Below are 22,931 nucleotides of genomic sequence, written 5' to 3'. Positions count from 1 at the left end.
GGGATTATGGGCCATTGTGTTGTTCTCTCATGTGATTCGCTAGTTTTCTATAATAGTCACCTTTTGGGGCATCTAGTGAACTCGTGACTCCTCGTTTCCTCTGAGAACCATCTGCCCAATCACAAGTGTGGACCCATAACTGATTGGTCTGGAGAAGAGACAGAGACCAGCTGGGCCAGCCAGATGCTCTTTCCTGGAAAGCTTGGTCAGGACCAGAGAAAGCCTGTCCCGCCTTGGTGGATAGATACCCTGTGAACAAAGAAAGAGGAGTTAAAGCGAGATATAGGACTAGAAATGGCCCTCGACCCCAAAAGTCTGTACAGACCCCAGTTCTAGCCCCTTCCTAAGACCTGGCATCACGGCTCCTTTGAGGCCTTTGACTCTCAGCCTTACGGTCTTGTAATAACCACCCCCCCCTTTTAACATAACTCAACTGAATTAACTCAACCAAATGACTCCTGAATAATACAATCATGAATTACTCTTACAATTAGAAAATAACTATAAGAGACGTATTTTTATTTTTTTAAACTTTTTACTTTGAAATAATTATAGACTCAGAGGAAGTAGCAAGAATAGTACCCGAAGGCTCATGTATGCTCTAAACCCGGCATCCTCCCATGGTGGATCCTGTAGGGTTCTAGAACAACACAGAAACCAGGAGATGGACGCTGTGGCATGGATGGTAACTGACTACAGACACTCAGTTCTCACCAAGTTAAAGTCTGCATTTGCCTGTACGGATGTGTGTGCAGTTTTACACAGTTTTATCCCAAGAACAGACTCATACATCCACCACCATAATCAAGATCGAGAAACTGTCCTGTCAACAAAACAGAACACCCTTGAAGCTGCCATTTTGCATTGCACTCACTCTTTGTGCCACTGATCTCTTCTCCCTGTCTGTACTTTTACTTTGAGAATGTTGTATTTTGAAATGACATGGTATGTAACCTTTGGAGATCCACTTCTTTTTACTAAGTATAATGCCCTTCTGGTCCATCCAACTGGCTGTGCCTACCAGTGGTTCAGTCCTCCTTATTACAGAGGAATATTCCACTCTGCAAATGTCCCAGAGCTTATCCAACCATTCACCCATAAAAGGACGCTGGGTTGTTTCCACTATTTAGCTATTATGAATCAAAGTGCTATGAACGTTCACATATAGGTTCTGGTGTGAATATGAATTTTAATGTCTCATGGCTGAATGCCCGAGGTCATATCGTAAGTGGATGTTTGGTTTTGTCGGAAATTGTCAAACTATTTTCCAGACCAGTACTGGTAATTCGTGGCTACCATTTTGCATTCCCACCCGCAGTGTATGAGAGATCCAGTTCCCCGTCCCTGTTTTTCTTTTTGGGTCTTCTTGTGGGTTCCTTGAACTTCTTTATAATTCCATTTCATCTCCAGTGCTTTGGAATATGGAAAGACAGCCATGTGGAGATGCAGCCCAAGGGTAGGGATTTGCATGCACCAGCCTGGAAAGAAGAGAAAAGTGCGGGTATCCATGGACACTGTGTGCTTGGCATCTGGGTGGATTTAAAATCATGGGAAAGATGAGGTCACCCAAGGAGAGAGAAGGCCCAGCCAAGTGGTCACGTTAGGGAGATGAGGAGGGGGGCCAGCAAAGGACCCTGAAGAAGGAGCTCACAGGGCATCGAAGGAAGACCTTCTCGATGGTGCTCATCAGAAATGCACTTAGAACTTTTCCCACCAAATTAAGGTAATTGTAGATATTGTTCTGCCATCCCTTTTATAACTTGCTATATTGAGAATATTCTTCCTTGTCATTAAAGATGCTTTTACAATATAATTTTTAATGACTGCATAGTTTTCCATTGTAGGGCTATATCATGATTTCTGTTTTGTACAAGTTCCTTCCAGAACCTTGTCCAGGGTCGAAGTCAAAGGTACCGGCCTCTATTTTCTGGAAGTCACTTCTGCTTTTTGGAGCTCAGGACTCTAGTTGTTTCTCCTTAGTCCCCTTGCACTTCTGCTGTTTCCCACATTCTTTTGAGCCCATCAGATCATCACCAAAATCTTCTATATACTTTTCTAGCCCTCTGGAATTTAATGCATTCAAAGTTCTGTGATCCCTCCCATAAAACCTCAAAACGCAGGGCTAGATCCATGCTATTAATCCTCACGATGCTGTGTATAAGCTTCCAAACACCCTGTGTGCTCGTTTTTGTCATCCCCTCTTAGAGATGAGGACACAAGCTCGAAGGGCGTGTGTGGTTAGCTCCCATTACAGCAGTTGGTCACAGCGAACCCCAGGTCTGATGCACAGGGCGGTCTCCCTCTAGCTGCCGTTGGTTCTGGTCTACATGCTTTGGAGACCATGACCCCGATAGACTAGAGACCAAACATGAGCTCGGCAGCTCTGTGTTTTCATCTGTTAAATTTCACCATCTGTCTCAGGTGTGGGAGGCTCTTCCTTGTTTCTCTGAGCATAACTAAAATCTATTTTGAAAGTTGACCCAGCATCACCTGGGAACCTGAGTGCTTGGTGGCTGTTTGCTTTCTTGATGCTGGTTTTGCCTCTGTCCCTCTTGCATGACGAGTCTACCAGGAGTTGACAAGGTAGGTTTGAAGTTAGGCTGACCTGAGTTGGAGTCCTGAATCTTGGCAGGAGCTGTGTGAACCCAAGTGGCTGCATCCATCTGTACCTCAGTGCCTTGGATGAACAGCATCTCCCCGTTTCCCATTCCCTGCGTGGTCCTCCCACTCTACTTCAGTGACCCACTTAGGAGCAGAAAGGAGAAGAAGAGATGCCTGCTTTGATGAGCCGGGCAACTATGGGGGAGGGTGTATACGGGTCAGCCAGTTCCTTTATCTCATACAGCATTTCTACTTCCATTGGCCAATTGTTCCATATCCTACAGGTCAGGACAAGAGAGAGGATGGAACTGGGATGCCTAATCCAGCTTAGCCAGGGCTGCTCGAGGAGTAGTAACAGTTGAAGACTCGCCCTCTTTTAGCCCACCTGAGCTGCTGTAACAGAATATTACAGACTGCATTGCTTATAGATGACAGAAATTTCTTTCTCATGGTTCTGGAGGCGAGAAGTCCAAAATCAAGTCACCAGCCCAGTCAGTGTCTGGTGCAGGCCCATTTCCTGGTGTGTCCTCCCACAGTAGAAAGGCAGAGGGCACTCTCTGAGGTCTGTTTTAGATGAACGCTAATCCCATTCATGAAGACTCCTCCCTCATGGCCCGATCAGTCCCCAGTGCTGTATGTCCAAATACCATCACATTGGGATAAGGTTAGTGCCAGGGAAATATTGAAAGCTACATTCAAGAGGCATCTAATTTAATATTGCTGGACTTAGTTTCAACATAAGAATTTTGGGGGTACTCAAATATTCAGTGTGTAGTTCACCCTAACGAGGTCCTTGGGGTGCTGATCTCCATGTATCAATGACCCTGGACTTGTCCCCTGGCGTACAGGGGACAGGATAAGTCATGTTGTAATCACATTCCATTATTTTATAATTAATATGCTAAGACTCTTCCTTTGCAGTGATAACCTGCCATTGAGAGCCATTTTCATACACAAGGTGTCACATTTTTAAGGTGTGAGTACATTGAGACTTTGGTGCACGCTGGTGGAGGAACAGGCTGTTTCATTTTCCACGAGTTCATAAGACTTTGTGTCAAAAGACACAAAGACCAAGGACAGAGGCTGGAAAACCAGCTCTGGAAGCTGGGGAGGCCTTACCAAGGAGTGGCATCAGACCCAAACCTTCCAGGAGGAATCAGAGTTTGTGGATTAGGAGGGTAAGGTCCACTGCAGACAGAGAGGCCAGAGTGGGGCAGGAGGGGGGTGCTGGTTGTGGGGTATTCATCATGATGGCTGGAACAAGGAGAGCATATGGGCCAGGAGCTGGGATGGCATGTGAGGTCAGAGCAGGCTGCAGAGTTCTTCCTGGGTGATTCTAAAACTTTAGATCTTTATCCTGTAGTCTGAGGGAGGCAACGGGCTTGGAAGCAGTGACATTATTTGTGAGTGACATTATTTACTTTGTTTATAGGAGAAGAAAATCAATTCAGTTTGTTAAGTTCAAGATGTCTGATGTCAAGAAGGTAGGACGTTGAATAGATGAGAATGGAAGGAAGGAAGTGGGTAGGGAAGGAAAAAATGAAACAAGATGGGATTGGGAGGGAGACAAACCATACGAGACTCTTAATCTCACAAAACAAACTGAGGGTTGCTGGGGGTGGGGGCGAACGATAAGGTGGTTGGGTTATGGACATTGGGGAGGGTATGTGCTATGGTGAGTGCTGTGAAGTGTGTAAACCTGGCAATTCACAGACCTATACCCCTGGGGCTAATAATACATTATATGTTAATAAAAAAATTTTTTTAAAAGATGGAATGGAAGGTGAGGGAATGAAAGATACTGGAATTTAGGGCTTGATTCATTAGCATAGAGATGGGGAGTGATGTGAGGATGGGATTTTAAGGGAAAAGTAGCTAAAACAAAGACAGAAATGTGTAGCATGCATGCCCCCACTGCCTTTCCTGTGCCTGCAGCAGGCATTGCTAATCGATCACAGATTCCTCTCTTGAGAGCCCAGTGCTGCGGACATCAAAGGAAAAGGATTTCTAGAAGATAGGCTGGGTCAACAAGTCAAATGCTCATGTAGTAAGATCAAACAGGACGTAGACCAAAAAAGGTTGGTGGGGGGCAGGAGAGGGGTCCACATGCAGGAAGGCATTGAAAGTTTCTTATCTCTCTTACAGAAATCGTTTTCTGTTGTTTTAGTGTTATGTTTCTATTTCCTTTGAGAAAATAAACTTGTGGAATTTGAAAATAATAATCCCCTATAATTTCACCATGACTGGTAATCTTTTTTCTATACATGTGCAGCTGTATGTCATTACATATGATGCCTTACATGCACTACACAGTCATACTATACACACAATTTGTGTCCTGAGTGTTTGCTTAATATCATTTCCAATTATTTATCTTTTTCTCTTCATGGTTGAACATGTGGACATTTTCCAGATTATGCCATTATAAACAATGGCTTTAATAAACTCTTTTAAAGGGGTGCCTGGGTGGTTCAGTTAGTTAAGCATCTGCCTTTGCCTCAGGTCATGATACTGGTGTCCTGGGATCGAGCCCCAGGTGGGGTTCCCTGCTCGGTGGGGCATCTGCTTCTCCCTCTCCCTCTATCCCTATACATCCCCCCCCCACTCATTCTCTCTGTCTCTCTCTCTCTCTCTCTGTATCTCTCTCGCTTTCTCTCCCTCTGTCAAGTAAATAAGTAAAATACTTTTTAAAATTTATTTTCTCAGTGTTCCAAGATTCTTTGTTTATGTAACACACCCAGTGCTCCATGCAATACGTGCCCTCCTTGATACCCACCACCAGGCTCACCCATCCCCCCCATGCCCCTCCTCTCCCAAAACCTCAGTTTGTTTCTCAGAGTCCACAGTCTCTCATGGTTCGTCTCCCTCTCTGATTTCCCCCAATTCACTTTTCCTTTCCTTCTCCTAATGTTCTCCATGTTACTCCTTATGCTCCACAAGTAAATATTTTTTAAAAATTTTAAAATTTTTTTAAATTAAATTAAATTTTTTAATTTTTTTAAATTAAATTAAAATTTTTTAAAATTTAATTTTTTAAATTAAATTTTTAAAAAATTTAATTTTTTTAAATGTTTTAAAATTCTTTAAAACAATCTTTTAAAAATTTTTAATATTTTCCTAAGATCTGTTTCTAGAAGTGGCCAAAATACTTAAAGATTTTAAGACTCCTGATATAATAAAGTGCATTTCAGGACCATTTTACTAACTGGCATTGCCACCAACAGAGCATAAGGATCTTTAAATGAGTGCACCGTTTTTGACTATCCCATTGCTGTTGTTTTCTGACACTGATACAAATCCTTCATGGAAACCAGATTATAGTATAATACCATAGGATATGTAAGTCCATAGTATATATTGGTATACGTACATATGCATATACACACACATACATATAACTACCTTTCTTCAAATAATCTTAATGATCTAGGCACCAATATCAATGCTGAAGATTTTCAGCATCCTTCTCCAGGATAGTGCTAAGTAAATCCCTTTCTCCCTTGCTTATATGAGGAGAAAAAGAAATGTCTATGAAGCCAGTCACTGACCTGGTGTACTGTGGGTCCTTAAACGCCAACAAATGAATGAAAACCTTTTACTGGGACCTACTTCATTCTTGGAGCCATTGCCACATGATGAAAGTAACATTATCCCAGTTTTACAAAGGAAGGGAACGGAGGCTTAATGGGGGTAATTAACTTTCTCAAGGCCATGTAATTAGTAAGTGGTGGAACCCGAATTCAGGGCACAGCGTGTCTCAGTTGAGAGCGTGCTTGCTTCCTGTACCGTGAACTACACTGCGGGGAGCGTCGGCTAGGCGCAGAGAGGGGTGGGGCTGATTGCTGTCAGAGACTCACTCCTGGTTTCTGGTCCCTTCTGTCTGGGAGGAGACGCCCAACCCCCAGTAGGAAGCCCATCCTCTAAAGGTAGCCAGACACTGCCCTCTTCTCTATCTGGTGTGTTTCATCTACTTTTAAAAGACTTTATTTGTCAGAGAGAGAGATCACAAGCAGGGGGAGCAGCAGTGAGAGGGAGAAGCAGACTTCCCGCTGAGCAAGGAGCCTGATGCGGGACTCGATCCCAGGATGTTGAGATCCTGACCTGAGCCGAAGGCAGACGCTTAACTGACTGAGCCACCCGGGCATCCCTGTCTGGGTGTGTTTTAGAAATATGTTAGCTTCGGGGCGCCTGGGTGGCTCAGTGGGTTAAAGCCTCTGCCTTTGGCTTGGGTCGTGATCCCAAGGTCCTAGGATCAAGCACCACATTGGGTTCTCTGCTCAGCGGGGAGCCTGCTTCCTCCTCTCTCTCTCTCTGCCTGCCTCTCTGCCTACTTGTGATCTCTAATAAATAAAATCTTTAAAAAAAAGGAAATATTTTAGCTTCTGAGCACTCTCCCCACATCTGCACGTGTTCACCACCCCAGTAGCTCTCCGAACCCCGTACTTTGGGGGGTTTTACGGAGGACTCATCACATAAGCATGATAGATCATTAAGTCCATTTCCAGCCTCTGTCCCTCTCAGGAGAGCAGGAGGCGGGGCTGAATATTCCAAGCTTCCAATCACGGCCGACACTCACGAATTCCAAGGAATTTAGGAGTTCTCTGTCAGGAGCCAGGGCCAAAGACCAGATATTATAACAAAAGATGCTTCTGGTGCTCTTATCACTTAGGAAATTACAAGGGCTTAAGGCGCTCGGTGCCAGGAACCAGAGGCAGAGACCAACATATATCCATTCTGTTATCTCACGGGCGTCAGCCTGACCTGTGGGACAAAAGTCAGCTTTCAGGTCATAGTATATGATTGTGTAACAGAAACCTTTTACTGATGAATTGGGTGGTTGGGAGCCTTTTTCTGAGAAGTTCTGGAGGAGCAGGATCTCTCCCTGTGATAAATCTTCCTTTGAAGAGCCCCTTTGTTGAGGTCCTAGAAACTCCATCTCAGAGCTTGCTTCGGGCCAACCTCTGAGTCCTTTGGGCATGGGCTGCCCCGTCCAGCTTCTGTTTTTGCAAATTCAGAGATGCTCGATTTTCCCTCTTCCTGTGGTGATTTTCTTTTTCTTTGCTTTTTCTTCCCTTGTACCCACTGATCTTCAGGTGGGACCACGCTTTCTGGGCACCTGTGGACTTGTGCCCTGCTGGGTTTGGGTGACAAGGAAGGAAGCCGCACTCCATGACCTCAGCACAAAGGCCTCACTGTTCTGCCCTCTCTGCACTTGAGCCCCTTGGCGGCCTCTGTGACCCCACTTACCTGGGACACTTCGAATCACTAGGCGGTTTCTCACGTTTCCTCTTTGGTTTCTTTTGGTCACAGCTTCTCTTGGTGAAAACCCCAAAGGGGCCACATCTGGGGGAGGCTGGAGCAGATGTGATTGGCCCCGGAGCCAGACGCAGCGTCCTGAGTGTAGAGGGGAGCGAAGCTTTAGCCTGTCCCCACCTCCGTCCGGAAGGGCCCAGTGAGAAGACAGCTCAACAGGCTCCAAATCAAATGCAAAGCTATCTCCACCCTCCGGTGGGCCGGGATGACCCACGTCCCTAGTTTAGAACCATCCAGAGCCTTTCCTGTATGGAACATGGTGTGTTCTACCTGAACAGGAGAGTGTGACTCTCCCCAGTTGTTTCTCTCTCTGTTCATTTCTTTCCATAGTTATTTCTCAAATCGTAATGAAACATGCATGTAATTACCATCTTAACCACTTGTAAGCCTGCAGTACAATGCTGTAATTCACACTCCTGGGAAACCATCAACACCGTCCTTCTCCGGAACCTTTTCATCTTCCCAAACTAGAACCCTGTCCCCATTAAACACTCACTCCCCATCCGCCTCTCCCACGCCCGGCAGCCACCCTTCTCCTCTCTGTCTCCATGAATTTTCTGTCTCTAGGTACCTCATATGAGGGCGATCACACAGCGTTTCACAAAGCTGCATGTCCTCAAGCTTTATCCATGTTCTGGCACCTTCCTTTTGAAGGCTGGAAACTATCCCATGTATGTGCAGACCACATTTTACTTCTCCATTCATCTGCCAATGGACACTTGGCTATAGCATGAATTTAACAAATATTTTCTGAGTGATGCATGGTGTCTGCTCCTGAGGAAAGCTTGCTGTAGATTTGGACGAGGAGGTCCCCACCCAGAGGTGAAGCAGCATTAATGATAATGCCCAGAAGCAATGGCAGCTTCTCTCAAACTCACAGAGACACCAATGACTGTTCCTAATTTACATATCCTCCACAATTTTTCATAAAACCTTTGGCACCTGATTTTGGAAATGAATGAGTAGCAGAGGGGCACCTCAGTGACTCAGTCGGTTAAGCATCCAAGCCTTGATTTTGACTCAGGTCACGACCTCAGGGTCTGGAGATCCAGCTCCATGGTGGGCTCCACATTCAGCACGGACTCGGCTTGAAACTCCCTCTCTCGTTCTCTGCCCCTTTCTCTCTCTCAAATAGATAAATCTTTTTAAAAAAATGAAGGAGTAGCAGAAATATTAATAGAAAAGCTTGCAAACCACTGTACGCAGTGCACATCTCTGAGGGGGTGCTCCTGACGGTACGTTTCCATCCCCAGCTCTAAGAGGGATGTGCTTGTCGCTCCTTGTACCGTCTGTGGCTACAGAGACAAGAAGAGCTATGTTGGTATTTCTCGGTCTTCCACGAATAAGCGGCAGGAGTTTGTGGTTTTCTGGGCTGTCCCAGGGTAGCAGCCTCCGAGCGCCTGGACACAGGCTCCCGAGGACACCATGTGTGCCCCCTGCTTCTGCACCCACAGATCTCTTTTCCTTGTGCTATCCATGTGTGCTTGTACTCTGCAACCCTCTCATGGAACTGTATGATTTAAACACTGTTCTCGGGGCGCCTGGGTGGCTCAGTGGGTTAAAGCCTCTGCCTTCAGCTCGGGTCATGATCCCAGGGTCCTGGGATCGAGCCCCGTAGAGGGCTGTCTGCTCAGCGGAGAGCCTGCCTGTTCCTTTCTATCTGCCTGCCTCTCTGCCTACTTGTGATCTCTGTCAAATAAATAAATAAAATCTTTAAAAAAATAAATAAACACTGTTCGGTTTACCACCGCCCCCTGGGCTGTGTCTTCTTTACCACGAGTGGGTGCTCCGCCTTTGCCCGAGAGCCCCCGGTGTGCCCCAGCAAAGCTGCCCAGGAAACTGTGTCCTCACAGAGGCTTTTTTTGTTTTGTTTATTTTTATTTATTTTTTAATTACTTTTAAGTGTTCCAGAATTCATTGTTTATGTACCACACCCAGTGCTCCATCCATACATGCCCTCCTTAATATCCGTGACCAGGCTCACCCAACCCCCTCTCACCCCTCTCCCCTCCAAAACCCTGTCAGTTCAGCGCATCTGGCTGCTGAATTGTTCTAGATCTCCCTCTTGTGGGCCAGCCATGGAATGAAAGACACTGATCACATCTAAGAGGTGGGATGAAGAATCTTGTAGATGAAAAGGAATCGATTCCTGGGAATCCTGGAAGCAGACTAGGACCTTCCATTGTTTTATTAGGAGAGGTGGTGAATCTATAAAAAGTATGCAGAGAATGTGAAAACACCCGTGCACTCCCATACCAGCTTTAAGAAATCTGAACATCTTGCCGCATAGGTACTATGAATCCTTTTTTTAAAACTAATATAGGAAAGTTGAGGGCCCCTGAGTACCCTGACTTTCTGCACACACCTCCTCTCCCAGGTAACCATTACTCTGGTATTTATTACTCCCGCACGTATTTTTATATTTCCCCACATATATGTGTGTCAAGATGGTACAAACTATTGTTTTTCACCTTCTCAGCTTCATGAGGGATGCTGTCACACTGGGTGTGTTTTCTCAGTCCGCTCTTCTCCCTCAATGTTCTATGGGTAACGTCTATCCTTGTGGTTCCAATTCTCTCATTCCCCCCTCACCCCTGTATATTGTTGTCAAAGATTTTATTTATTTATTTATTTGAGACAGCGCACATGAGAGACAGCACAAGCAGGGAGAAGGGCAGAAGCAGAGGGAGAAGCAGACTTCCTCCCTGCTGAGCACGGAGCCCCACATGGGGCTCCATCCCAGGACCTTGGAATCATGATCTGAGCCCAAGGCGATGCTTAACCGACTGAGCCACCCCGGAGCCTCTCTCCCATATATTGCTGATCTTATGAAGACCACCACATAGTTCCCAATTCCTTTATCCTGGTTTCTTAGGTTGTTTTGAATTCTCCCCACAGTAACCAAGGCCGTACCCAGCATTCTTACGCCCACCTCCTGGTCTGTGTGTGTTTCGTTCAAGTACATGCTAAGGGCGGATTGCTGGGCCATTATGCTTGGCGCATGTGTGCAACTTCTCTCCATATTGCCACATAGCTCTTGAAAACACTGCCCTGTTTACAGCCCCCTATCTTCCCTTCTCTCTCCTCTGCCAGAGGGCAGCCAGGTGGCAGGAGCCATCCCCATCATTAACAGAGCCGGAGCCCGGTGTCAGCCGCCTTGGCAAGAATGTTCTTTTTGAGTAATGACAACAATCTTGCAAGGCAGGCAGTAGCCTGTTTACAAGAAACCCGAGCGGTCCAGGAATCTGCCCCAGGCCACAAAGATAACAAGTGGCCAAGCAGCACTAAACCCGACCTGGTAACACCTGTAAAGACTGGCCCTTGCAGGGGAGAGAGCGATGGAGGGGAGACGCCCCCCCAGTAGCAGCCTGTCCATCTGGTTGCTGAGAGCTGAGAGAGGAAAGATTCCACCGCTCAACTTTTTAAATTATGAAAGTCAGCACACACGCACGAGAGTATATAGAACACGGACAGAAAAGCAATAAAATGGACCGGGGGTAGGAGAGGAGAAAAACCGACATTAAAGGGATCTAGGTACCTACAGGGTGGTGGGGGGGCGGCGTCCTTGTTAGAAAATTATATTGGAAAACTGTATTTTTCAAATTATGTATTAACTTTCCCTTTAATTACTAGGAATCAGCGATCGTTTTATGGCGGAAACCTGCCTTCCCCTGTGCTCGGCCGAGCTGACACCAACCCCATGCTGTGATCGCAGGAGCAACAATATCGTGTCCCCCCCCCCCCCCCCCCCGGCGGAGAGGAGCGTGTCACCAGCGGTGACAGCCTGGGCAGGGACTGGAAGCAAGGAGAAAAACAAGTGCGAGTCCGGGGAAGAAAAGGGACAAGGGAAACCGATTCTGTACTCTGCAGCTCCCCTCTGCTCACCCCCCAGAGAGGCTGTGCACTGTGTCCCATCTCTTAGCTTTGCACCTTTTCTAAGGAAACTTCCCCCTTTTATTTTAAGCAAGAGAAGGACGCAAGTATTCCAGAAATCAGCGGGGCCGGATACCTCCTCGAAGGCCGGACGCCCACTCGCAGGAGGAAACCGCTGGGCCGCTGGGCCGCTGCTGTTTGGGTTTCAGCCTCTGTGTTTTACACACACACGTCCACCGTGCATTCGAGGTTTTAGTGTTTGCTTTACTCTAGAAGAAAACGACTCCCGAAACCGAGCCGGTGAAGCAGACCGGCTGTGAACGTCAACAAGTGTCACAGGAAGCCGACCTGGTGTGGGTCTGGAACTGAAAACCTTCTCACAAAGCACAGGAAGAGCATCGCAGCTGAAGGGGGCAGTTTCCTGAGCTAAGTCGAAGAGCATAAATCACTTCGTGTGCTTTTTTCCACCCAGTTTTCTCTGTGTGGTGAAATACACATGACATGAACTTTATCATCTCAGCCATACAGCTCCGGGTATAAAATGCATTCGTGTGTTTCTCCATCCCCACCGTCCACCCCCAGGATTCTCGCCAACTCGTCAAACTGAACAAGAATTCCCCACACCCTTCCCCCGGCCCCGCTCCAGCCCCTGGCAGCCAGAATTCTACTTTCTGTATGATTTTGACTACTCTCAACATGTGAGTGAAATCATTCACTACTTGCCTCTTTATGTCTGGCTTATTTGACTAAAGCAGAATGTCCCCAACACACATGCACACTGCAGCAGGTGTCAGAACGTGCTTCCTTTTTAAGGCTGGATGAGTCCACAGTATGTGGATACCACCTTCTGCTTACTCATTCCTCCACTGACGGACACTTGGGGGACTTCCACGTTTCAGCTCTTCTGAATAATGCTGCATAAAAAACATTCTTATTTGCCATGTGAACCAAGCTACCAACATCAAAATCTCTAAACAGGCTATTTCTCATTAAATGAGTCATATTTTGAGTAACTAACCTAGGGCCCTAGAATTTATGTAATTTTCATCTTTAGAGCATCTTTGGCAGATGTTCTTGGCCTCCCGGAACCAAAGATTACTATTTTGTTTTTTTTTTTAATTAATTGAAGAGGAAACTAATTATTCACTCAAGAGGCCACTGATTGACATCAACCCAAAGCAATTTTGGTATTATTTTTCCAGGGGAACTGGTCTCATTTGGCCAAATCTATTAATAGAATTTGAACCAATGTCTTGAACAATGTCTTCTTCCCTATTGGAGAGGTGAGCCATTCTAGGATAGGGGTTACAGATGCTTTCATTGTGTCCCTGCTGTAGACTACCACAGGTCTCAGGACATGGTGACTTCAGCTACTTTAACTGGGAGGTAGGTACCCAAAGATAAAAAACATCTTTTCCCACACCGAAATATTGACATCTTGCCATTGCTTCCACATTCTTTTGTCTTGTACTAAGCATTATGGCCTTGAATCAAATAAACAAAACACTGGCTTGCGACAGAGGCAATTGGCACTACCAAATAACATGGACCTCCTTGGGTATTAGCCAAAGGAAGGTCTCTGTCTGGCATTTATTACCAGATTCTCCCTTCTCCCCAACTCCACATCCCCAGCCCTGGGCCCACAATAATCCCTCGCACTCTAAGACAGCGTGCAATTAATTTCTAGAGGGAACCTCTCAAATCACAAACCTGCTTGTGAGATGCCTAAGATAACTGTCCACTTCCATGGGAAAAGCTTACTCCGTGGTTATTGGGGAAAATGCTATTTGATCCCTGAGATGGGCAGAGATCCAAACAATGGTCCGGCGGATGCTTTGAATGGTGCGGAACTAGTGTGGAAGGGAATGGATTCTTCTGAAGGGTTCTTTGGACAAAGAAGAGCATAAGTTGGCAAGTCAGACCAATAGCATATGGAGGAATTTCAGGGTAAGAGCAGTGTGTGGGGAAGGTTTGTAGGCCTTTGTCAATGGAACAAAGAATCAGAAGAGAGTTTTTAGATGAATGAGCCCAATTGGGCTGGTGGGAGGGAGCCAGGCAAGACTGTGACTAAGGTTACTTCATTAATTTTTAATTCCCTTTTCCCTTTCTCCGTTTCCTTTTTACCTCCAGGGATATTCACATTTTGGCATTGCTTACCCATTCCTTTGTCTTACGAGTCACGATTATTCGAGAATTTATTTAGTGAATGTCGACCAGCACCTGTCACATGTTAGGTACATCGTCATGGAGTGCAGAGATGGACTAGTCTGGGACTGTCTCCTCTAAGCACTTACAGTCCCCCCAAAATGCTTGGGATAGTATGCAATAATTGGCAAATTTTATACTCGAATGTTTTTGCCAATTCTTTTTTTATTTGCATTCCCTATTTCTGTTTCTCTGCCCTTTGTTCCGTTGTGTTTTTTAGGGTCCCCCCCGCCCCGCCCTTTATGTTATCCCTCAGAAGACACAGGCCCAGAGAGAAGATGGTTTTCCTGGCTCTCAGGTTGAAGTTTTAACCTATCATAAGAAAGGTAAGCTATCTTTCCCTTTTCCTTCTCAAAATGAGAGTAAAACTCAAGGCTGCTGTGTTTCTCCTTGTAATTCTTTAATTAGGATCAACTAGGATAAAACCTGCCCACTAATTTGAGATAAAACATGCACTGATTCAGCCTCCTAATTTCTTTTTACCCATAGGGAAGGTTCCAGACTTTCTGGTCACTCCCATGGAATTGATCTCCATTGTCACAAATGTGCCTTACTCTCCCCTACACATTCCTTCCCCTCTGCAGTTTTCATCTTCCTCCTCTGAACCACCTCCGTTCAGCTCCTACCAGCCACCTGCCTAGTGTCATGACTTTGTTCTGTGCCTTTCATTTTGTTGCATTATTCTTTTCCCCTCATGAACTGATCCTGACAACTTTGCCCTGACTCTTAGTTCTTCGGGACACCAGCCTGTAGTAACTCAATACGCTTCTTATCTTGTATCTTCCCCTTATTTCTCACATGATTATTCTGTCTCCCTTAAGCAACCCCTGGGTAGCCCCATGACGTCTATGTCCTTTATACGTACAGAAAAATATGTTTTCTGTTCTCTCATTCCTGGTCCTCTGGGAAGGACCCAACTCACCCCCCTCCAACCCCTCAGTCTCCCACTCCCACCCCTGCCTCTTACATACTTCAAAGCAGATGTCTGGTCCCAGGCTAAACAGAGTCAGCCTCCTCAATGGGGAAAGGTCAAATCTGCTCAAACATGTCAAGACATTTCACAAGCATTTGGCTGACCTCATGTACTAATATCTAAATACTGAGTAATACAGAGTAAAAAATTAAAAGACAGCCAAACAACCCTTTGGATCATCTTTGAGTCCCTTGAGGTGTTCCGAAAGCTTTTTTTCATGTTGACTTAAAAAAGCCAAAAATGAGATCTAGCCTAGATTTTGCCCACGATGAGACTTTTCCCATTTCCTCAGCTGAGGAATGAGGATTCTAAGACTCTCTGGAAGGTCCCTTTGAACTTTGGAAGTCCCAGATTCCACCTGCTGCTCTGAGGGGCCCCTGGCTGCTGGCAACGCCCTGGGTGTGACGTCACAAGGGCTTTATGCCGTACCCAGTGCTGCTTCTTGTGAAACACCACGCAGGCAGGACAGCCCAGCACAATCCAGTATTTGCTCAGAATCCAGGCACCGTAAAGTCAGCCATTCAGAAAAAAATCTCGTCTTTCAGATCATTCAACCTAGACTCCTGCCTCATCTGACCCGTGACTCAGCTTAGACAACTGATCAACTACAGAGCAGCCGCTGTCTTAATGGTAGGTGGGGGAGCTCAGTGTGCTGAAAAGCGGGAACAACACGGGGGGGCTCCTTCCATCTGGATTCAGGGGAAGCCACGCTTCCAATCACTGATCCTTGATGGAACGCTGGCTCTGGGGATTGGGATTAAGAAGATCTGAGTTTTAAAGAAGAGGTTGTAACTGTCAGGCTGGATAGTGCCACTCTAGAGGTAGACCAGGCATTTATATTGACTTTGGTTCTCGAAAATCTTACTATTTATAGAAAATTTAGTTGTGACATCATCTAAAGCAGAGCCTGTTTTCCTGACTCTGAAAAGACACTTTAAAACAAACACAACAACTGACTCCAGATCCGGTTTAGGGTTTCGGTATGTGAGCGTATGTGCATTGGGTGGGGGTGGGTGGTGATGGGGGGAGGGGATGCAAGGACAGATGAGGCGCATATTCCAGAGAACCAGGGGGAGTTCTGCTTTAAGAAAGTGTGGTGTTAAGAAAAATTTACATTCATAAAATTTTTTTAAAAAATGGGTGAGGGTAATTTTCCTAATGTTCCCATGTAGAGAATTTCCTCCAAATTTTCTTAATATAGTAGACTTCTCCCAGAGAATATGGATGTATTTCCTTCTCCAGCACTAACCCTATCATGAACCCCCATGCACATGTTGTGTACTCAATTCGGGTGCCTCCCCTTGCTTACTTTCTTCCTTAGTTTCTAACTGCTTTTGGTGTTCGGTGCAAGTTAAAAGTCTCAGCAGGTGACATTTATCGGAAGTAGCAGCTGTGTTAGCAGTTAACCAGCTTCATTCTCCTCCGTCTCGTTTCCATCCATCCATCTGCCTCAGTTAGAGGCTACCTTCTCCTCTTACACATTTGACAGTTTTTCTTCGCATTCCCAAAGATTTCATTTTTATTTTTTTAAAGACTGTATTTATTTCTTTGAGAGAGAGAGAGAGAGCGAGCGCACAAGCAGGGGGAGTAGCAGGGAAGAGAGGCAGGCTCCCCGCTGAGCAAGGACCCGATGCAGGACTCGATCCCAGGACCCCGGGATCACCACCTGAGCTGAAAGCAGGCACTTTACTGACTGAGCCACCAAGGCACCCCAGAGATTTCATTTTTACAGCGTACCTCGTCCCTTCAAGGAGACTGCACTGTGCACTGGGGGCGTTTGTCGGGGTGGTAAAGCCCGTGTCTTGGAACGCTTCCGTATGAGTAAACGCCCGACCCAGTTTTGCGCCCCTCCCCTGATCTAGGATGCTCAGGACCAGCCCGTGCCCGGCCCCCTGATTCCACTGGGTCGTGATGCCTGCGGGGGTTCTGCAGCTCTTGGGGACACTCCATTTCCCCCCAGCCAGGCTGTTCTGTAACTCGTCCCTAGTTAGCGACTTGGGGGCTGGGAGATGACTGGGTGGGGAAGGGCGGTGGGGACGGACGGCGGCGGCGCTGCCTGCACAGTCTCCTCCAGGGAAGCAGCGGGGCTGGCCCTCCGCGCGGTGAGTGCGCCGTTGCTGCAGGCCCGAAGCGTGGGTCCCCGTGACTCCCCCGTCCCGGGTCCTAGCGCCTCTCTCCTGCCCCGGCAGAGGAGCCAGGACCGCCAAGTCACCTGCCCCCGAGTACAGCGGTCCTGGCCACCGCGGCCTGCACGCGGTTCCCACGCGGGGGAGGAGAGTTTCTTCTGTGTCGCTAAGGAGGCCGGGCTGACCCTCAGCGTCACCCTCGGCCCGCCGCTGCCTCCCTCAGACGCACGCGTGCAGCCGGCTGGATCCCTCGGGTTTGCGCTGGCCGCTCCGGCCCACCGCGTGCGCAGCCACGACGCTCTCCGCGCCCGCGCTCCAGCCCGTCCCACCAGCGAGGGCGCAACAGGCGCACCGCACGCCGCCCGCGGGGACACGACGCGCCCTCCCCAGCAGTGGGGTCGCAAGGGCCGGGCGGGCGATGCGGCCCCCACGCCCCCCACGGCCGTCGCGCAGGACCGCCCTTGCCCCCTGCGGCAGCTCAGGATCCCGGGAAACAGCCAGCGCTGGGGATGCGCTCGCAGGCCGTGTCCGGGCGTGGTCCGGGGCCGACACCTGCGGGCGAAGCGGCCCGGCTCTAGCGGCGCGCTAACCTCAGCAACAAAACCGCAGTTATTTGCCAGCAAAAAACGGCTTAAGGAAGAGCAGAGAACTGCGTCCCAGGCCGAGCCCGCAGAAAGAGCGCACGCGCTGGCGTCATCGGAGTCACCCGGAATTCCGAGTATAGTGGCTTTTCATTGGCTGAGCTGCGGCTGTCCCTCATTGGTCGAGCTGTGGTTGTCCCTCATTGGCTGGCCTGTGGTCACGATCTCTCATTGGCTGAGCTGTAACTGCAGTCCCTCATTGGCCGAACTGTGATTGTCCCTCATTGGCTGGCCTGTAGTCACGATTCCTCATTGGCTGGGCTGATTCTGGGGGAGGAGGAAACTCTCCTTCCTCAGGCTGGGCTCACAAAATGCAATCCCGTGGAAGGTGCCGCCTTTCGCGTGGGCTCTGCAGTGGGCCAGGAGCGCTGCCCCTGAGCGCTGCCGCTGCGCCCTTCTGACTCCCTTCTTTTAGTTTCACAAGAGGAGGAGCCTAGACTGTGGTGTGCTCGCAGGTAGGAGCTCTGTCAGCCCCATGGGCGCTCCGGGCTGGATGGGTCTTCAGCGTCATCCCAAGTTGCAGGACGGCATTTGGGCCCATCAGCCCGTCTTTAAACACGAGTCCCTCCGGGAGGGGAGCCTTGCGCAAAGCAGCCTGCCCCACCCGAGGTAAGGATGGGGAAGGGACTCGGTCGAGAGCCAGTACTCCAGGCAGTAGGGGAATGGGCGCCCCAGCCCCAAGGGTGATGTGGTGGCCCCACACGGCACTGTAAGACGTTCCACGTGGTGTGTTCGGGTCTCTGGGCGGCCAGGTGCAGCCTCGGTGGTTTGATGCGGTGCAGTTCCCGAGCGTGCTGCGTTCGGTGGGGCGGGGGTGGTCTCTTCTGTGAACCAGAGCCGTAGGAGCCGGAGCGCCTGTGCAAGCTTGTTCTAGTGCATGAAGTCAAAACTGTGGAGGCCGCACTCTGTCCTCCAGTCAGAGAACTGGGATGAAAATGGCAATGCAAAAGCGTCAGGTGCAGGAAGACACTTGGAAGAATGAGGGCGTGAGGAGGACCCGCGCCAGAGGGCCCTGGAAAGCGGGTGACACTGGACAGCTCAGGAGGCTCATATCCTTGATTCCTTCTAACCCCGGGCCAGGCTGTTACCTGATTTAAAGGGTCAGGATGGGAGAGAAGTGGCTGCTCTGTGCACCTGTTTACAAGCATTGATGCCATTTGATAGGTACGGTTTTAATCTCCATTTTTAATTTTTTTTGTTAAAGTAATGCATACATTAAAAAGTAAAGCCTAAAATAAAAACAAAAATATTAGAGTCAGCAGGCCCTTGCCCACCTTCCACCCTAATCCTCAGTACAACTCCCCCAAAGCAATGACTTTCAACTCTTTTAATATATTTCATATGACAGTTGCCTTCATATTTTAAATAATATTCCTAAGCTTCTACTTCTTGGCTTATTTCACACATCAACTTCATTTTTCTTACACAACTTCTATTTTTTTAGAATCGCATTTTCCTTATGAATCTGTAGCCAGTGTGTTACACCTTTATCACTCTACAAATATTCCTTAAGTTTTACCATCAGATAGGTCATCTACTTGCATTTCCCTGCCCCACATCATCTATCAAATCTGATATTCTTTTGACCCATCTTCTTTCTGGGGAAGGGTGGAGTGCCAGAGCTCACTACAGCCTCCATTCCAATGTGGGCAGCCACCCTCCGCGCCTCCCCACCCCCCAGTACAACAGCCCTCTGGGGCCATCTCTGCCTCCCTCCTGAGTTGGATCCCCCACCCTGGGCCATCTCTTCTTTGTCTACTCTACGTTTTGTTGGCATTTGCAGTCCACATTAGTCTCCCAAAAAAGAATACGTGGAGTGTAATTCTGAGTCCTTTTCAGATCTGAAAATATCTTTATTCCTCTCTCAAGGTTAATTACAATTTGACTAGGTAAAGAATTCTAGGTGAAATACCATTTAACTTAGAATTCTGAAGCCACTTCTCTATAATCTTTTAAGAACCCAGTGTTAGGGCACCTGGATGGCTCAGTTGGTTAAGCCTCAGACTCTTGATTTCTGCTCAGGTTGTCACCTCAGGGTTGTGAGGTCAAGACCTGCCTTGGATACTGTACTCAGCATGGAGTCTTGAGACTTTCTCTCTCTCTCTCAAATAAATAAAGCTTTAAAAGAGAATAAAAAAAACCTCAGTGTTGCTGTTGAGAAGTTTGATATCCTTCTGAAACTCCTGTATGTCAACCATTTTTCTGCACTTGGAGGTTTTTAGGATATTTTTACATTCATTGCACTGGGCATTTTGTGAGCACTTTAAGTTACGGGGAAAATATATTATTTATTTAATGATTTCCTGTCCTCCATTTTTCTCTGATCATCTTTTGGAACTCGTACATTTTTACTAGTTAGATGTTATACCTCCAAGAATGAAATATCACATCTCTCCATTTTTTCTTACGTTTTCCCTTATGTCATTTTGTTGTGCCTTCCAGCATATTCCTTTCACACTATTTTCCAACTTACATATATTTTTAAAGTTTTCCCAATCATGTTTTAGGTTTCAGCAACCTTTTGTTGTTGTTCTGTAATGTTTTCTTTTTCATAGACTGTTTCCCTGGTTTTATGAGCATGGTATCTTCTTGAGGGTGAGCAACCAAAATCAGTGTTTGGATTTTTCTAAAGCTCTCATTAATTTGTTCCCCTTTTATGGTTCTGTGTGTATTTTCTGTCTTACTGGAGGGTTTCTTCAAAAGCCTAGGTCAGTCCTTGGAATTTGTATCAGTCCGCTGGGGCCGTTATAACAAAATGCCACACACAGAGGGGAGGGGGGGTAAGGAAGTCGGGGGGTAGGGGTGGGGAAGGGGCGATGCTTAAACCACAGACATTTATTTCCCTCCATTCTGGAGGCTGGAAGTTCCCCATCAAGGTGGCTCCTCTGAGTTCTCTCTCCTTAGCTTGCAGATGACTTTCCCCTATACATGCACCCCAAGTGTCTCTTCCTCTTCTTCAAGGACACCTGTGCCATTTCAAGTCAGGCCCAGGGAGGGGTGAAGACAGCTGACTGCTGTGCGTATAAATGCGTGGCCTTCCCCAGAGTCTCCCGGCCCTGCACCTGTCACACCCCGCACTTCCAGTCCCCTCCCCGGCTCCCTGTGCCGGTGGGGTCCAGGCTTCCTCCCGCTTCCCCATTGTTACCTCGCATGCAGTGGCTTCTGTCCGGTCTTTCAAACCCATGTTGAAATCTCCCGTGCGTGGACCTTCCCTCTAACACCCTTTTCCCAGGAGAGTTTTTAGATTAGAAGATTGGTTTTTATTCACAATTGAGTCAAGAGGGGGAGGGCACAGACGTACATTTCCAGTCTGTCATCTCTAAAAGAAACCGCTCAAGACTTTTCTTTTTTGATAAATTGGGAAGTATTTCCAACAAAAGGGAAATAGAAAAATATCATGAACGCTCCATGGATATGTCATCAAACGTTATCAAACCTTATCATTTTGCCACATTTGCTTAAGAGATTAAAAAGCACAAGTGTTAAGAACATAGTAGGAGGGGTGCCTGGGTGGCTCAGTGGGTTAAAGCCTCTGTCTTCAGTTCGGGTCACGATCTCAGGGTCCTGGGATCAAGCCCCGCATCGGGCTCTCTGCTCAGCGGTGAGCCTGCTTCCCCCTCCCTCTCTCTCTCTGTCTACTTGTAATCTCTGTCAAATAAATAAATAAAATCTTAAAAAAAAAAAAAAGAACGTAGTAGGAGCTCTTCCCTCTCCTCCCCAGTGCCCTCCCCCATAGGAGTAATCCCATCCTAAACTTGGAGGACCGCTTGCACATGGGTTTTCCCCAACATTTGCTGCCTCCAGGTGTATCCCTAAGCAATTGGGCTGGTTTCCATGTTTCCCATATACATCTTGGTAGCATCACACCCTGCTTGGTTTTCTGTGCAACATTATGGTGTTTCCAATATTGATACATGTGGCCCCAGTGGATCTGTTTGCTGTGTTCAGGGAACAGTTCACTTTATTATTCTCCTATTGAGGGAAACTTGAGTTGCTTGTGGTTTCTACTACAAACATTACTGCAGTAAACATTATTTTTTCTGAAGATTTTATTTATTTATTGGTACAAGACAGCGTACCAGCAGGGGGAGAGGCAGAGGGAGAAGCAGGCTTCCCGCTGTGCAGGGAGCCCAACAGGGGGCTGGATCCCAGTATCCTGGGATCATGACCTGAGCCCAATGCAGACGCTTAATGGACTGAGCCACCCAGGCATCCCATGCAGTAAACATTCTTGCACGTATCTCCTGATACGTGTGAGAGTCTCTTCAAGGCATGTTCTTAGGGATAGAAATGTGTCAGCACACTATTTGTGTAAATTCCCCTGAATCAGGTAACTGTCAAAATGGTGGTACCATTGGGGCACCTGGGTGGCTCAGTGGGTTAAAGCCTCTGCCTTCGGCTCAGGTCGTGGTCCCAGGGTCCTGGGATCGAGCCCCGCATCGGGCTCTCTGCTCGGCGGAGAGCCTGCTTCCATCTCTCTCTCTCTGCCTGTCTCTCTGCCTACTTGTGATCTCTGTCTGTCAAATAAATAAATAAAATCTTTAAAAAAAATGGTGGTACCATTTCACAGTCCCGTCAGTGCTGGACCAGTTACCATTGTCCACTTTCCTTCCAGCATGTGAACCATGCGGTTTTGTGTTGTTTTGTTTTAAGTTGATATCGAGTCAGATTTTTAAAAGAGAGATTTAAAACTCCAAGATGGACTGAGCATGAATAAGGGATGAGTAAACCTGCTTTCACTGTATGTATTTCCTTTAGCTGAAGGCTTAGGAGTGTGTGCCAGTTACTTTAAATAAGTGCATGTTTTGTAAGCATGTTATACATTTTGCTGTTAAGCAACCTTCTGAATATCAGTTTTAAGAGTTTTTGCTAATAGAAAATAAGATATACTTTTATCTCATCCGAGTATATGGATAAATGCATATTAAAATGATCTTGTTCTTAAAACACTGAAAATTGAATTTAAGCCAAGTAGATGATCTGGAAATCACTGAGATCTCTAATATAGTCTCTCTTAAATTCTTCTGATGTAGGAAATTTAAAAATGGACCTTCAGAAATTCTAGGTTTACAATGAGAGGCGTCACATTTCAATGTTTATTCTACGGATCCTTGATATTTGGGATCTGGACAGCTCTGTTGTATGTATATATTCACCATAATCATGTAAGCAGCTTGGAGAAGAAAAACCAGGGGCCTG

At 47.1% G+C, this 22,931-nt stretch overlaps 1 protein-coding gene across 1 annotated transcript in view; it reads left to right on the top strand.

The window, feature by feature from the left end:
- The first annotated feature begins 15,510 nt into the window (after nucleotides 1–15,510).
- GALNTL5 (polypeptide N-acetylgalactosaminyltransferase like 5) overlaps nucleotides 15,511–22,931 on the top strand; it is a 54,662-nt gene continuing 47,241 nt past the window's right edge. The window contains exon 1 of the mRNA XM_032840239.1: nucleotides 15,511–15,595. The gene's annotated coding sequence lies outside the window, so the exon portion shown is untranslated. The remainder of the gene's footprint in view (nucleotides 15,596–22,931) is intronic.

This window comes from Lontra canadensis, unplaced genomic scaffold (genome assembly GCF_010015895.1).
Source record: "Lontra canadensis isolate GAN:19392208 unplaced genomic scaffold, GSC_riverotter_1.0 scaffold111, whole genome shotgun sequence".
In the NCBI taxonomy this organism is placed as follows: Eukaryota; Metazoa; Chordata; class Mammalia; order Carnivora; family Mustelidae; genus Lontra; species Lontra canadensis.
The sequence above is the reverse complement of the archived record's forward strand: the minus strand, read 5'-3'. Positions and strand labels throughout refer to the sequence as shown.